General features: G+C 44.6%; 1 protein-coding gene across 1 annotated transcript in view; it reads left to right on the forward strand.

Moving 5' to 3' along the window:
• The window catches only part of SRPK2 (SRSF protein kinase 2), a 250,312-nt gene that overhangs the window by 37,441 nt on the left and 199,713 nt on the right, over window positions 1-13,158 (forward strand). The gene's annotated exons all lie outside the window — the stretch shown is intronic.

The following is a 13,158-nucleotide window of genomic DNA, read 5'->3' on the forward strand; positions in this document are numbered from 1 at the left end:
GGCATTCAGCCCTGTATTCCGTTTCAATGCATTAAACAGATATTCATCCAGCTTGTTGGATTCTGACTGTGTGTTTCCAATTCGGCATGGGAGCACACATGCACAGATTTGTGTGTCAGAATCTGGCGACCTCCAGATGATGGATTTCCCCTCCTGGTAGCTAAGGCCAGAGATGCTGGATCTAGAAGGTGGACATGGAGAGATAGGTGCACCATGAGCTGAGTTCAGCTTACCCTCAAAGCCTTTTCCGACTTGGGAGAGTACTTTGTGCCTGAAGCACCAGATGGGGGAACCCACAAGAAGAGAGTCCATTGACTTAGACCAGTTTTCAGGAATGGCCGGAAAAAGGTATTCACTCTTTTGGGCGGGAGATAAGACCAGTGTAAGTCTTCTATTTTAGAAGCAAGGCGCTCCCTTCTCATTAGAGCCTGTTTTAATTTATTACCTGTTTCAGTTCAGTTCAGTCAGCAATTAAGATTTTTAACAGTTAATATTTGTCTGTGCCTGTCTGTTTTGTGTCTGTTCTGTGTATATCAGCCGAATATTTTTGGTAGCACTCTGTTTTCTGAGGTGAAAAGTATGAACAAAACCGGAGGCTTTTCTGCATGGCTGCCCCTCCCACTCAGATTCAGTCAGCAGAGAGAGAAAAGAGGGGAGTGGTCATGCTCTCACTGAAAGAGACTAATTAACTCTTGCTGTTCCATCTCAGCCTGTTTTTCAAATCTTTTCTGATTTTCATTTCCAACAGCTGTGTATGTGTCTGTATATTAATATCATAGGAAACTGTACCGGTAAACAACAGATTAATAAGCCTTTTGATTATATAGCTAGAAATTGCTCAAAGATTATAGATATCACAGAGAAAAAAGGGAACGTTGTTTTTTCACCCAGTTGAATGTTTGATTAAATACTGTATGAGAATATGTCCTGTTTATCCATTGCCAGATAGCCACTATATGGTTTTTTAAAATATATAATTGGTGAGAGATCTCTTGTCATATTGTATACTAAATGGAAAATTTATTCAAAGCTGTTATGTTGAGTTATGCTACCATGTTATGATTAGAGGGGGGTTTCTGGAACATTATAGCCCTTTCATATAATTCTAGAGACCAGATGGTTTTGAAAAGATAATATCTAATACATAGATGCCAGAGTTAAAGACAGGCTGCACAGATAGAGAGAATCCCAGGATGGGAAGACTGTCTATAACCCCCACCTCAGCAGAGCTGCAAGTCCCTCCAGGAGACCAAATGGACTTAAATTAATTCTACCTGGACCCCCCCCCCCCCAGGATTCCCTCAAGCTTAAACCCAAAACAAACAGCCACTGCCCCTCCTCATTAATCGGAATAACCAGCCTTACCTCCCTATGGGAAACCCTGCCCAGAATAACCTGTTCAGGAATGTTCGCACAGACCAGAGTTTTTCCTCAGAGCAAAGCATGAAGATAGAACCAATGGCATGGGCTCCCCACAGTCACCTGTACCAAGAAATCCACACACTCCATATTTACAGGGGCAAACTTTATGACGCTACCTTCAGACCCTCAGTTTTATACCGTAGCCCTGGATAATATCCCAAAGATCTCTGACCTGCCGGCCGAAATGAATGCACAGAAATTTGATCCCACTCATATGCAGAATGCATCAGAGCCAGCTCTCTGCCCACTGGCACATTCCAGCCCTGTGACACCCCCCCCCCAGCACAAGCCACTGACCACATCTCGGACACTAGACTAACCAACATTCTTTTAAAAGTAATGAATTGTGGAACAGGTGGGCTCCAATCTGGTTTCAAGGCTTCTGCGATCAGGCACCCCCAGCCTTATCCACCTGACATATTCTCAAGAGCTAAGAAAAAGACAAAGATTCAAACCATTATTGGCCCAAAATCACCCTGTTATCACAAGCTATCCAGAGAAGACGGGGGTGCTCCACAGGTAAGATGCAGGGGAGGGCCAGCCCCACAGCAACAAAGACAAGTCATATTTCAGCCCCATCAGCAACAGTTTTCAAATCCATAGTAACAAGGGGTAACTAGGCCACCCTTGGACAACAACCAATGTGCCTATTGCAAAATAAAAGGAACTAGAAATGAGCGTGCCCCAACTGACGTACTGCCCCTGAGGAATGCCAGCCACAGCAGGATTCACTAAACAACAAGGGAAAAAGACTAGTGTCACAGGAGTCCCAAATATATAAATTCCATTAGTAGAAAATGCCATCAAAGATTGCCAAAACAATATATTAAACAATTATATAAACAACATTTATGCATACTGTAACTGTATTAAGGCATAAGATACAATATTTCCTCCTTTGAAAATAAGACATAAAGTCCATGCACTCAGTGTAACTTGATAATTTGATAGGATGAGTCCACATAGTCATAACATATTCCAAACAGCCTTTGTATATTTGGGACAGCAAGATTCACAGCTCCCACTGCCCCCTTCATCATTCCCCCCCCCCGATAGCTGCAGCAGCACCCCCACAGATTTCCCACTTCCAGCAGCAACAGCAATCACAAGGACGTTACAATTCTCAGTTCCAGTTGCTTGAACAGGATTATTTTTCAGACTACACATAGGGCTATCGGGGCAAGGACTGTCAAACACCCCACTCGCTGAGCCCTTGATAAAATTGAGAGTGTGAAATAACATTTTTTCCAGCAATTCTGAATTCTGGGGCAACATATTTTTCTGTCCCCTTTAAACCTCCAGACCTGAAGATCCCATGCCACCTCTATTGTTGGAGTGGATGGGAACCCGAATATACAACATTTTCTCCAGGTATGCTATGTGATTATAGATGGACATTGAATTTCCCACCCTTTCTTTCTGATTCCTGACTGCCCCATAGCCATTTTTGGTCGAGACCTGTTCTGCAAGCTGGGTGCCTACCTTACCTTAAGAGAAGATGGCATCACCATGGAACTTCTTCCCCAGTCTGGACCCCACTACCTACCGGCCCTTTGCTCTGCAAGAAGAGAGATGCCTGAGACATCCAACTCCAATGTACCCAGTTAGATATGGACCTGATGTCAACCCCAAAGTTTGGGCTGAAGTTGGATTTCCAGCCCTGGCAATTCACGCACGCATGATCCGCATCATGGTCAAGCCTGGATGAGGACCGGTCCGCATCTGACAATACCCACTGCCTGCCAAGGGACACCTTGGACTCCAGCCATTGATTAAACATCTTTTCCAAGAATGATGCCTTGAGTAATGCACCTCCCCATATAACACCCCAATCCTTGCTGTCCCAAAAGACACCACCTGAATAAAATGGCGTCTGGTCCAGAATCAGAGAGAGAGAGAGAGAGAGAGAGAGAGAGAGAGAGAGAGAGAGAGAACCCCTGGAACTGCAAAATACCTTTCAGCTCTTTGTACATGAGCGGGAGGGACACATGAGTGAAGTGCTGGTGCAGTATTTCAGATCCATGCTCCGCCCCATTGCACATCTGCAGATTGACACCACCACGAAAGAGTGGCCTGCCTGCACGCGCACAATCGCTGCTACCACCCTAGCCATTGAAGAAACTCGGAAACTGACCCAAGTCTACTGCCCCCACTCAGTTGCCTCTTCACTCCAACAGCGAGGAGCAAAGTGGCTCACCCAGTTGCGCCTTGCCAAGTATGAAGCCTTATTCCTGGGACCGGAAGACATCGCGTTTGAAGCATGTAGCCGGCTCAGTCCTGCCATGCTATTCCCCATCCCGGATGAAAACCTGGAACATGACCATTGAACACACTGACCAACAGAACATAAGCCACAGAGACCTCCAAGATGAGCCTTTATGCAACCCAGACATGGAACTGTTTGTGGACGGCAGCTTCTTCATGCAAGAGAGAATCCTCCAAATGGGATATGCAGTCTGTACTGCATACTCTGTACTTGAAGCCCATGCTCTCCCTCCGTCCTGGTCTGCCCAATTGGCAGAACTACATGCCCTGGAAAGGGCTCTTCAACTTGCAGAAGGTAAACGAGCCACCATCTATATAAACTCTAAATATGCCTTTGGAGTCGCTCATGCCTTTGGCACCCTGTGAAAAGAGAGGGGCTTCCTAATAACCAATGGGAAGCCCCTCGCACATGAACAACAGATTTTTGCACTTTTGGAAGATATTCACCTCCCTGCTGAAGTTGCCATTATATAGGTTAGTGTTCATCAGCGCCTGAACTGCCCAGAAACATATGGCAATGACCGCTAAAGAAGCCGCCATGAAATCCATAGGCTACTCACAGCTTGCCTTCATTCCAGCTTTTCCACCTACCTAAACAACCAATTTATACAAAAGAAGAACGGCAACAAGCAACAGAACAAGATACAGTCAAAGACAACAGAGGATGGTTCATCAACCCAGACAGCCGGATCTGGCTCCCACGGACCTGTTAGCCAAGAGTTTCGATGATTATCACCAGTCAGCTCACCATGGAGGAACAGCCATGGCAGTGACCCTCCTCCGTTCAGTTATTTCCACTGGACTCTCTCAAGAATTACAGAGAATAGTTAAAGCCTGCATGACCATCCACACCCTCAACTGCTTTATCTTCTACAGCCACTACAGACCAGCCCCCTCCAGATCCGAGAGTTGCCACAGAGGAGATGCAACCAGAGGGTCTCGAGAAAACCAGGACCTTCTGCCCTTCCTGGTTATGGCAGAATACAGCTTTGGAATTACTGAGGTGCTAAGGCATTCAGCCCTGTAGATTCCCTGTTTCAATGCATTAAACAGATATTCATCTAACTTGTTGGACTCCGACTGTGTGTTTCCAATTAGGCACAGGAGCACACAGGCACAGATTTGTGTATCACTGGGGTACATATGGAGAAAGGTGGTCCCTGACCATACAGGGCTTTAAAGGTAAGAACCAGCACCCTAAAACCAACTCGGAATGCTATCGGCAGCCAGTGTAATGCCTTTAGCACAGGCTGGATGTGCTCCCGCATAAGTAGACCCATCAGGAGCCTGGCCACTACATTTTGCACTAGCTGTAGCTTCCGGATTTGTGAGAAGGGCAGCCCCATGTAGAGAGCATTACAGTAGTCCAGTCTCAATGTCACCATCATGTGGATCACTGTTGCCAAGTCTTTCTGTCGAGGAAGGGAACCAACTGCCTAATCAGCCGAAGATGGTAAAAGGCTGACTTGGCAGTGGCTGCTACCTAGGTCTCCCTTGTTAGGGAGGCATCCAAGAGCACTTCCAAACTCCTAATCTCCAGCACTGGCACCAATGGCTCCCCATCGAAAGTCGGGAGTGGGATCCCTACCCTTGGCCTGCCCCAACTCAGGCACAGGACCTCCGTCTTCATTGGGTTCAATTTCAGTTGGCTCAGTCTAAGCCATCCAGCCATGGCTTGTAACTCCCGGTCCAGATCTTCCGGTTTAGAGTCAGACCGGCCGCCCAACAACAGATAGAGCTGGGTGTTGTCTGCATATTGGGCAATCTGGGCAAGGGGGCACATATAGATGTTGAACAGCATTGGGGAAAGCACTGCCCCTTGAGGCACTCCAGAATTCAGTAGGTGCCTTCGAGACAGCTGTTCCCCTAGTGCCACTCTTTGTTCCCAACCTTGGAGAAAGGAGGCAAACCATTGTAAGGCAGACCCCTGAACTCCCGTGTCAGCAAGGCAGTGGATCAGTAACTGCTGGTCGACCTTGTCAAATGATGCTGACAGGTCCAACAGCAACAACACTGCTGATCTGCCTGTCAGCTATGCTGCCATATAGTTTATGGGCCCGGGTTCGCTTTCATGACCTGTGTGCCAGTTACTGCTGCATTCCTTTCTCTTCGCTTCTCCCCCTCGTTATCACTCACCTTGTAACCAGCCTGTGTAGTGTCTTCCCATCAATTACCTGTGAGATTGGTTTTGTTTCCCAGCCTCGGCTCTAATTGCCTTGGTCCTCTTTCCCGCCCGCAGGAGTCAGGCCGATTGGCCCATTGGTGGTGGTGGGGTGCTTTCGAATACCCTATATCTCTCTCAGCTTTCTATGATGTAGTCATTCCTAACAGTGCTTGTGTCTATGCTACCATAGTGCTAACAATAAAGTAAAACCTTTGAAGAAGCGTGTGCTCTGTTGTTTGACTGTGGGTCCTGACACTGCCTTGATCCAGATGCCTCCAGAGGTTGTCCGTGAGGGTGACCTGTCCCATGGCCCTGGTGAAAACTGGACTGGAAGGGATCTAAGATGGAAGTGTCATCCAAAAAGCTCTATAGCTGAATTTCCAAAGCCCTCTCTATTATTTTATCCAGATAGGGCAAATTGGAGACCGTCTGGTAATTTGTCAATTTGGCCGGATCCAACGATGGTTTTTTTTCATTGTTTCTGTTTTCTGCTCCTACATTGTTTCTTAACAGTTTACTGTAGGAGTTAATGGCACTGCTCATATTGGAGCTATTGTAGAACTGAGTCCTGCTCAAATTGGGTTTTTTTAAGCAAAATTGAGAGCTGTCATTGTACTGGAGGGAGAAAAAGCCATGTTAGCCAAAATGAGTACCAGGCAGTCAGCCCTGTCTTTGTTAGGAGCGCAATCCAGGGCTGGCATATGACCATTTCCGTCCACGGCTCGTACACGTGTCCCTTTTGCCAATAATTCTTCAACCATCATCTTCAAGCCATTCTGTGCAGCAATATGAAGAGGTTATGTAATGCATTATTTTTCACATTAATAAGGCTCTATTCTGGGGAAACAGGGAAGCCAGGAGTTCAGGGTCAAGGCTTGGGATTCAAGTCAGAAGGTTCCTAACTGAAAAGCAAACACAAGTTAGCAGAACAGGATTCAAGGCAGCAAGGCAAGACATATGTCTTTTTGCTGAGTAATCAGCTCACAGAGGGGTGACGAGCAGATTTGCTTCCATGCTGAGCCTTGGTTGGCGTCTTCCTTTTATTAGCCTAATTAGCTGACTCATCCCCAAAGCACAGGTGTCACTTCTCACTGACTTATGATTCCTGCTCCTATAACAACTCTGCTTCAGAAACTAGTGCTGACCGCCCATTGAGAATTAGCCAGGCACTCCTGGCTAATCAAAGCCAGTCAAATGTTTCTGACGTCACCTACGCCCCGCTTGTTTGGGAGAAACAGGCAGTGACTGGTGCTCTGACCTTTGTCCCATTTCTTTCATCTCCAGCCAGAATGAGCAACCCTCATCACCTGACACATCTTTTGCTGGCTCTGCCTCTAAATCCAGTTGTTCAGGTGGGCATTCCATTGGTGCAGGGCCTGACTCTTACTTATCCTCGGAGGAGGAGGTAACTGGCTGACTCGTGAAAAAAATATTGCAAACTGCAAAGATTACTGAATCCAGATTTGTTTAGGAAAGAAAGGAATAAAAAGAAAAAGATTGGTTGAGGTCGGCTGACCTTATTGGCAAAAAGCCCTCCTTATCTCAACTGCCCTTGATATTTTTAGAACCCAGGTGGAAACCTATCGAGGCCCCCCCCCCATGGGTCCACTTATCAGTTGGGTCACCCCCGGTGGGGGAGAGGTAAGGGCAGAGGAGTAAATTCCTTCCTTTCCTGGCATTGTTCGCCCCATACTGAGAAACTACTGGAGCCTTTGAAAGTGCTCCTTATCAGGTTGACATTTTCCTCAGAAGTTCTCCTTCTGATTTCTTGATTGCAGTGTCCCTTTTGGTTAATGATGGAGTCAAGGAATAGGAAGTCTTTTTTCAAGACCACTTATGGATTTTGAGTTGATTCAATCTAAAGGATGTAGTAGGGGAGGAGAAAGGTCTAATTTCAAAGTTATACAAAATCCTCCTGATTAAATCTAAGGAGAGAGGATGTTTAGTTCTCAAAAACAGTGGCAGTTGGAATGTATTATTCCCCTCACTGAGGAAGACTGACACTCAATATGGGCCTCACCGAATAATACATCTAAGGTATTTAATACTTGTTTCAATACCTTTAAAGTTTTACATAGATGGTACATGTCCCCTGCTAGACTACATAGGATTAATTCAAATATTCCAGCTAAATGCTGGAAAAACTGCAGACAAACTGGGGACTTTATACATTGTTGGTGGTATTGGCCACCTATTTAGTCTTTTTGGAACCAGATTTTACAACAAATTCAAATAATTACGGGATATGACTTACCTTTTACACTGGAGTTGGTTCTTTTGGAATTTTGGTCCATACCTATAGAAAATAAAAGCATTAATATCTACCCTTGTAGCTATAGCAAGAATTGCTGTGGCACAGATGTGGAAACAGAAAAACGGTCCTACACTTATTTGTTGGCAAAAGAAGCTATGGGAATACTTTATACTTAGCAGGATTTCGACTTTGGCGCAATTAACCAATACAGAAAAAAGTTATAAGTGGTTTCAAGCAGTTTGGTTTCCTGTTATAGGATATTTAGAAAACAGTGGAATAGTACCCAGTAACCCACTTTATAGACACAAGTTAATTGTTTGATTAGGTTTGGATATAATCTTAGTATATTTCGATGTCACTCATGCTGTAAAACGCAGATTGTTAATTTGTTTTTGAACTTATGCTGAGTTAGATGTTACTGTTATTCAGAGTTTGTAGGTTTTGTTTGCTGATGAAAAATTAATAAAAATTGTAAATTTAATAATAAAAAGGAATAGGAAGTCTTGCACAACTTACTCCTGATGATTTGTTTCTCCAAGTAGCTGTGACTGCACCTTTCATTTCACTTTCTAAAATTAAAGGTTCTTCTTCAAAAGATCCTTCATCTCTTTTGTATAGGTCTTCAGTGTACAGTTCCCATGTTTTTCTTATTTCACCCTGTTAAGCTAATGTATTTCCATGTGGATCTTTCAGCATGCATAGCCATGCTTTAAAGTTCCCTTTGATTTCTTGGATCTTGTGGAACAGATCTATTGTGTCCCCCCCTATTTTTTGGTTCTCTTCCAGTTCTTTACACTGGTTATTATAAGAGTTTTCTTTGTCTGTATGTGGAAGCTGCTGAAACACTACATTTAGACCTCTGGTTCTATTTTTCTCACCTGTTACTTTTGCTTCTTGTCTCTCTCTAGCAATTTTAAGTGTTTTGTTGGTTATCCATTGAGGCTTTTCATTTCTTTTGGTTACAAGAATGATCTTTTGTGCATTCTTCCTTGATAATACCTCTGGTTTCAACCCATAGTTCTTCACTTGCATTTAGTAATGCAATCTGTTTTTTACATGGTCTTTAAACTCTTCAGGAATGGTTAGATTGTATTTTGACATTATGAATGTTTTGGTGTTTTTCTTCAGCTTTATTCTAATTTTTGATATTAACAATTCATGGTCTGTACCACAGTCAACTCCTGGTATTATTTTAGCAGAGATATAGAAATTCCCCATGTTCTGTTCCAATTATGTCATCTGTTTGATTCCTATATTGGTGTCAGAGTCCCACAGCAATCAGTCTCAACAACGTTCCTTCAGAAGGATCAAGTTTATTGAGTACAGTAAAGGCAGGTCATCTGTCCATACATTCAGTGTTAGATCTAACTACAAGGGCGGGAGAGGGGAAGATATACAGAATTCAATGTGGGGTCCCCTGATGGAATTAGGCCAGAGGATGAGCCGCAACGCGCCTAAACTAATGGGTTCAGATTCCCAGCGAAGCCCATCCATCTGATGTTGGACGGCCAGTCCAGCCGAGACGATCTTCACCAGGTGTTGCAAGCTGTGGCTGGTTGGCTCAGACTGAGTCGGCTGAAACTAAACCCGGCAAAGACAGAGGTCCTGGGCCTGAGTTGGGTCGGTTCGGGGTTGGGGCTCCCTCTCCCTACCTTCGATGGGGCGCCTCTGGTGCCAGCGTCTGAGGTTAGGAGTTTGGGAGTGCTCCTGGACTCCTCTTTAATGATGGAGGCCCAGGTGGCAGCCACTGCCAAGATGGCCTTTTTCCATCTCCGACTGGTGCGGCAGTTGGTTCCCGTCCTTGACCGGAATGACCTGGCCACAGTGATGCATACAACAGTTACCTCCAGGTTAGACTACTGTAACACTCTCTACATGGGGCTGCCTTTGTCGCAAATCTGGAAGCTGCAGCTAGTGCAAAATGCTGCAGCCAGGCTGTTGATGGGGGTCTCTCTAGGCGGGAGCACATCCAGCCGGTGCTGAAAGCGCTGCACTGGCTGCCAATAGTGTACCGGATTCGCTTCAAAGTGCTGGTTCTTACCTTTAAAGCCCTATATGGCCAGGGTCTGACATACCTAAGGGACTGCCTTTCCCCATATGTTCCCCCAAGGGCACTATGGTTGGGGATGCAACATCTCCTGGTGACTCCAGGCCCCAAAGATGCCAAATTTGCAGCAACCAGGGCCAGGGCTTTTTTGGTGGTGGCTCCTACCTGGTTGAACGAGCTCCTGGAGGAGATTCGGGCCCTGTGGGACCTTGCGCAGTTCTGCAGGGCTTGTAAGATGGAGCTCTTCCGCCAGGCTTTTGTGTAGGAGCCGCCACCACTGCACCACCAACAACAACTAGGCTGGGTAACATCAGAGAGTGAGATGGCCCTGTGACAATGAACGATAGTGCTGCCTGGAACTGATAGCACCGACCTGGGACCATCACCATCAGGATGCCATCTTGTTACTGAAGACCTTTTTTGAGACATCTAGAGCACCTTGTATTTATTGTTATAAATGACTATAAATTGATTGTTTTATCTTGTTTTTAACTGTTTTAACCATTGGCATATGTGCCCAGTTTGTGAACCGCCCTGAGCCCGCTTGTGGGAAGGGTGAGCTATAAATCTCATAATAAAAATAAAAAAATAAAAATAAACAGGGATGAAGTACCAAGGTCAGAAGACCAGTTAAGAGAAGGCACAGTGAAAGAAATGAAAGTTAACATTCCAGCACATTAAGATGTTCACCAGTGGCCTCCTGCCTTCCCCCCTTTACAATGGCAGTACAGCTGACAATTGGCCACCCAGTGATGTCCATGTATTCAACTGTATGTTCAGTTGCCTGAAACATGTGTTCAAAATGAACAAACTGTTGTCTTCACAGAGTTCTATTAGTTGCTCTTCTGCTTTATTTCATGCTTTTAGCCTAACTTTTCCAACAGTATTTGATTCTGCTTTGTTTCCTACTTTTAAATTCCAGTCACCTACGATGATCTGCACATCTTGTTTAGGTGTGTGATCGATTTCTTCCTGGACTCATGCATAAAAACTTACAATTTCTTCCACCTCTGTAGATGGGGGGGTAAACTTGAGTGATGGTTATGTTGATAAACTTTCGATGAAGTTTGTTTAGACTTTGCATTACAGCCCCTGCTTCATTATTAGAGCAGCTCCGTTTCTTTTGTGTTAGTCATTTCCTAACTAAATTTGCCATTGCTTTCAGTTTTTAGAAATGTGACGCTGCAAAGGTTGGATTGAACTAACTTGTCTATTGTTGAAACAGGGAGCAGGGGTTTCCTGAAGACAACCAAAAAGCTATGATGGGATCTGCATGGACAAAACCCATGTGGGGCTGTAGTAAGGAGGGGAATTAGGTGAGTTTCAATGAGAGAATGCTTGCTGGACCCAACTTCAAGACTTCTCTCATTTTACCCACCATAATCCCCAGCTTTTCCAACAAGCTAATGGTAAACGAATAGCAATGAATGACAAAAAGACAAAAAGCAGCTTTTGGTCCTCATTTGGAATAATAAATAAGTAAAGTAAAAAGGGCAGGGTAAAGAAAGTGAAAATGCGAGAGAAAGGGATAGGTGGCTAATACTAAGTCTACAGGATGTACATGTGCTTCAGTGCCACAAATAACCTATGAACTTCACTCAAGTAAAAATGTCAGGCTTCTTTCTACTGCTTTTTAGTAGTAGGAGCATGACAGACTTCCAGTGGGTATAGTATCAACCTCACTGCTACAAAAAAGGTAATTGAATCTATAAAATATCCTAATTCAGAAGCATAAACATGGATAATGTTAAGTCAGAATTGATCAGTTGAAGGGAAATGGTATAGATTTATCTAGACAAAGATTAATACAATGTCCCACTTTATACCAAACTAAGTAATCCTGTGGTAGATCTAATACCTGTGCACAAAGTATGCTTGTGGGGTTACACATCCCCACTACATGTGCTAGGCAGCTTCTGATGTCACAATATATTTGATCAACAAAGTAGTGGCTTGTAAGTAACTGCTTGGATAAAGGGGTTTAAGATACTTAAGAGTTCACATGGTTAGAGTAGATACATGGAAAGGGGGAGGAAGATAAAAAGAAGAAAGGGGCGGGGAAAAGGACTCCCACAGCACCATGGCAGTGTACTCAGTTCCCAGAGTGCAAGAATCCTGGGGAACTCACAAAGCAGCTCTATCTTCTTTGATATTTTCATAGGTAAAAGCTACCTATTTTATTTGATTCATAGAAGCATATCCTAGGAGTAGAACACTCAATCTTTTGATAGTCATCAGGTATCTGAAAAATTGTTCTACATAGGGCTGCCAAATGCCCCCAGGGGGCGGATTTCCCCCCGCTTTCGAGCCCCGCTTTCCGCTCCCGCGGAATCGAGACCCGGGGGAAACCCCACCCCCGCGTGCGCATCACCCAGAAGTGACGTCGCACGCTGGGGGCGGGGCCACGCCATTTGAGGGAAAAACAAAGGGAAACTAAGCATGTTCCAGACGCCGGCCGGGAGCCCCCTGCTCCCGGCCGAAACATATTTGGCAACCCTAGTTCTACACGATTGCTCTAATGACCTTTCTTCAGGGTAACTGATCCTGTTTCTTCAAAAGTAGAAGAGAGAAGACTGTTTCAGGTATTACAGTTATTGTATATGTGAATTTTCACTATTTGAATGGTGGTTCATTCGCACATGTTAATCAGCAGGGGGATATCCTGTATATTTAAACAAGAAATCATAGATCAATCACAGGCAACTCTTACATTCTCTCCATCACAATATTTTTTTAAAAAAAACATTCACAGCAGCCCTGATAGATCAGATTAGAGGCTCTAGTAGTCCAGTACTCTTTCCATCAGTGCCCAGCTTAGGTGTCTTGCAAACAGTAGAGCCTGTTTACAAGTGCAGCACAGTCACTTATGAACTGGCCTTTAATCTTCACTATGAGAATAATTTCCCATAGCTAAGTACTTCAAGTTGACCTTTATTAGGAGACTAGTGGCAAAACTAACAGTTTTTGTGCTTCTGGTCCTTTCCAGTTAAGAGCTGGTATAATGCT

Source organism: Gekko japonicus, unplaced genomic scaffold (genome assembly GCF_001447785.1).
Source record: "Gekko japonicus isolate JY-2015 unplaced genomic scaffold, Gekko_japonicus_V1.1 scaffold5, whole genome shotgun sequence".
Classification (NCBI taxonomy): Eukaryota; Metazoa; Chordata; class Lepidosauria; order Squamata; family Gekkonidae; genus Gekko; species Gekko japonicus.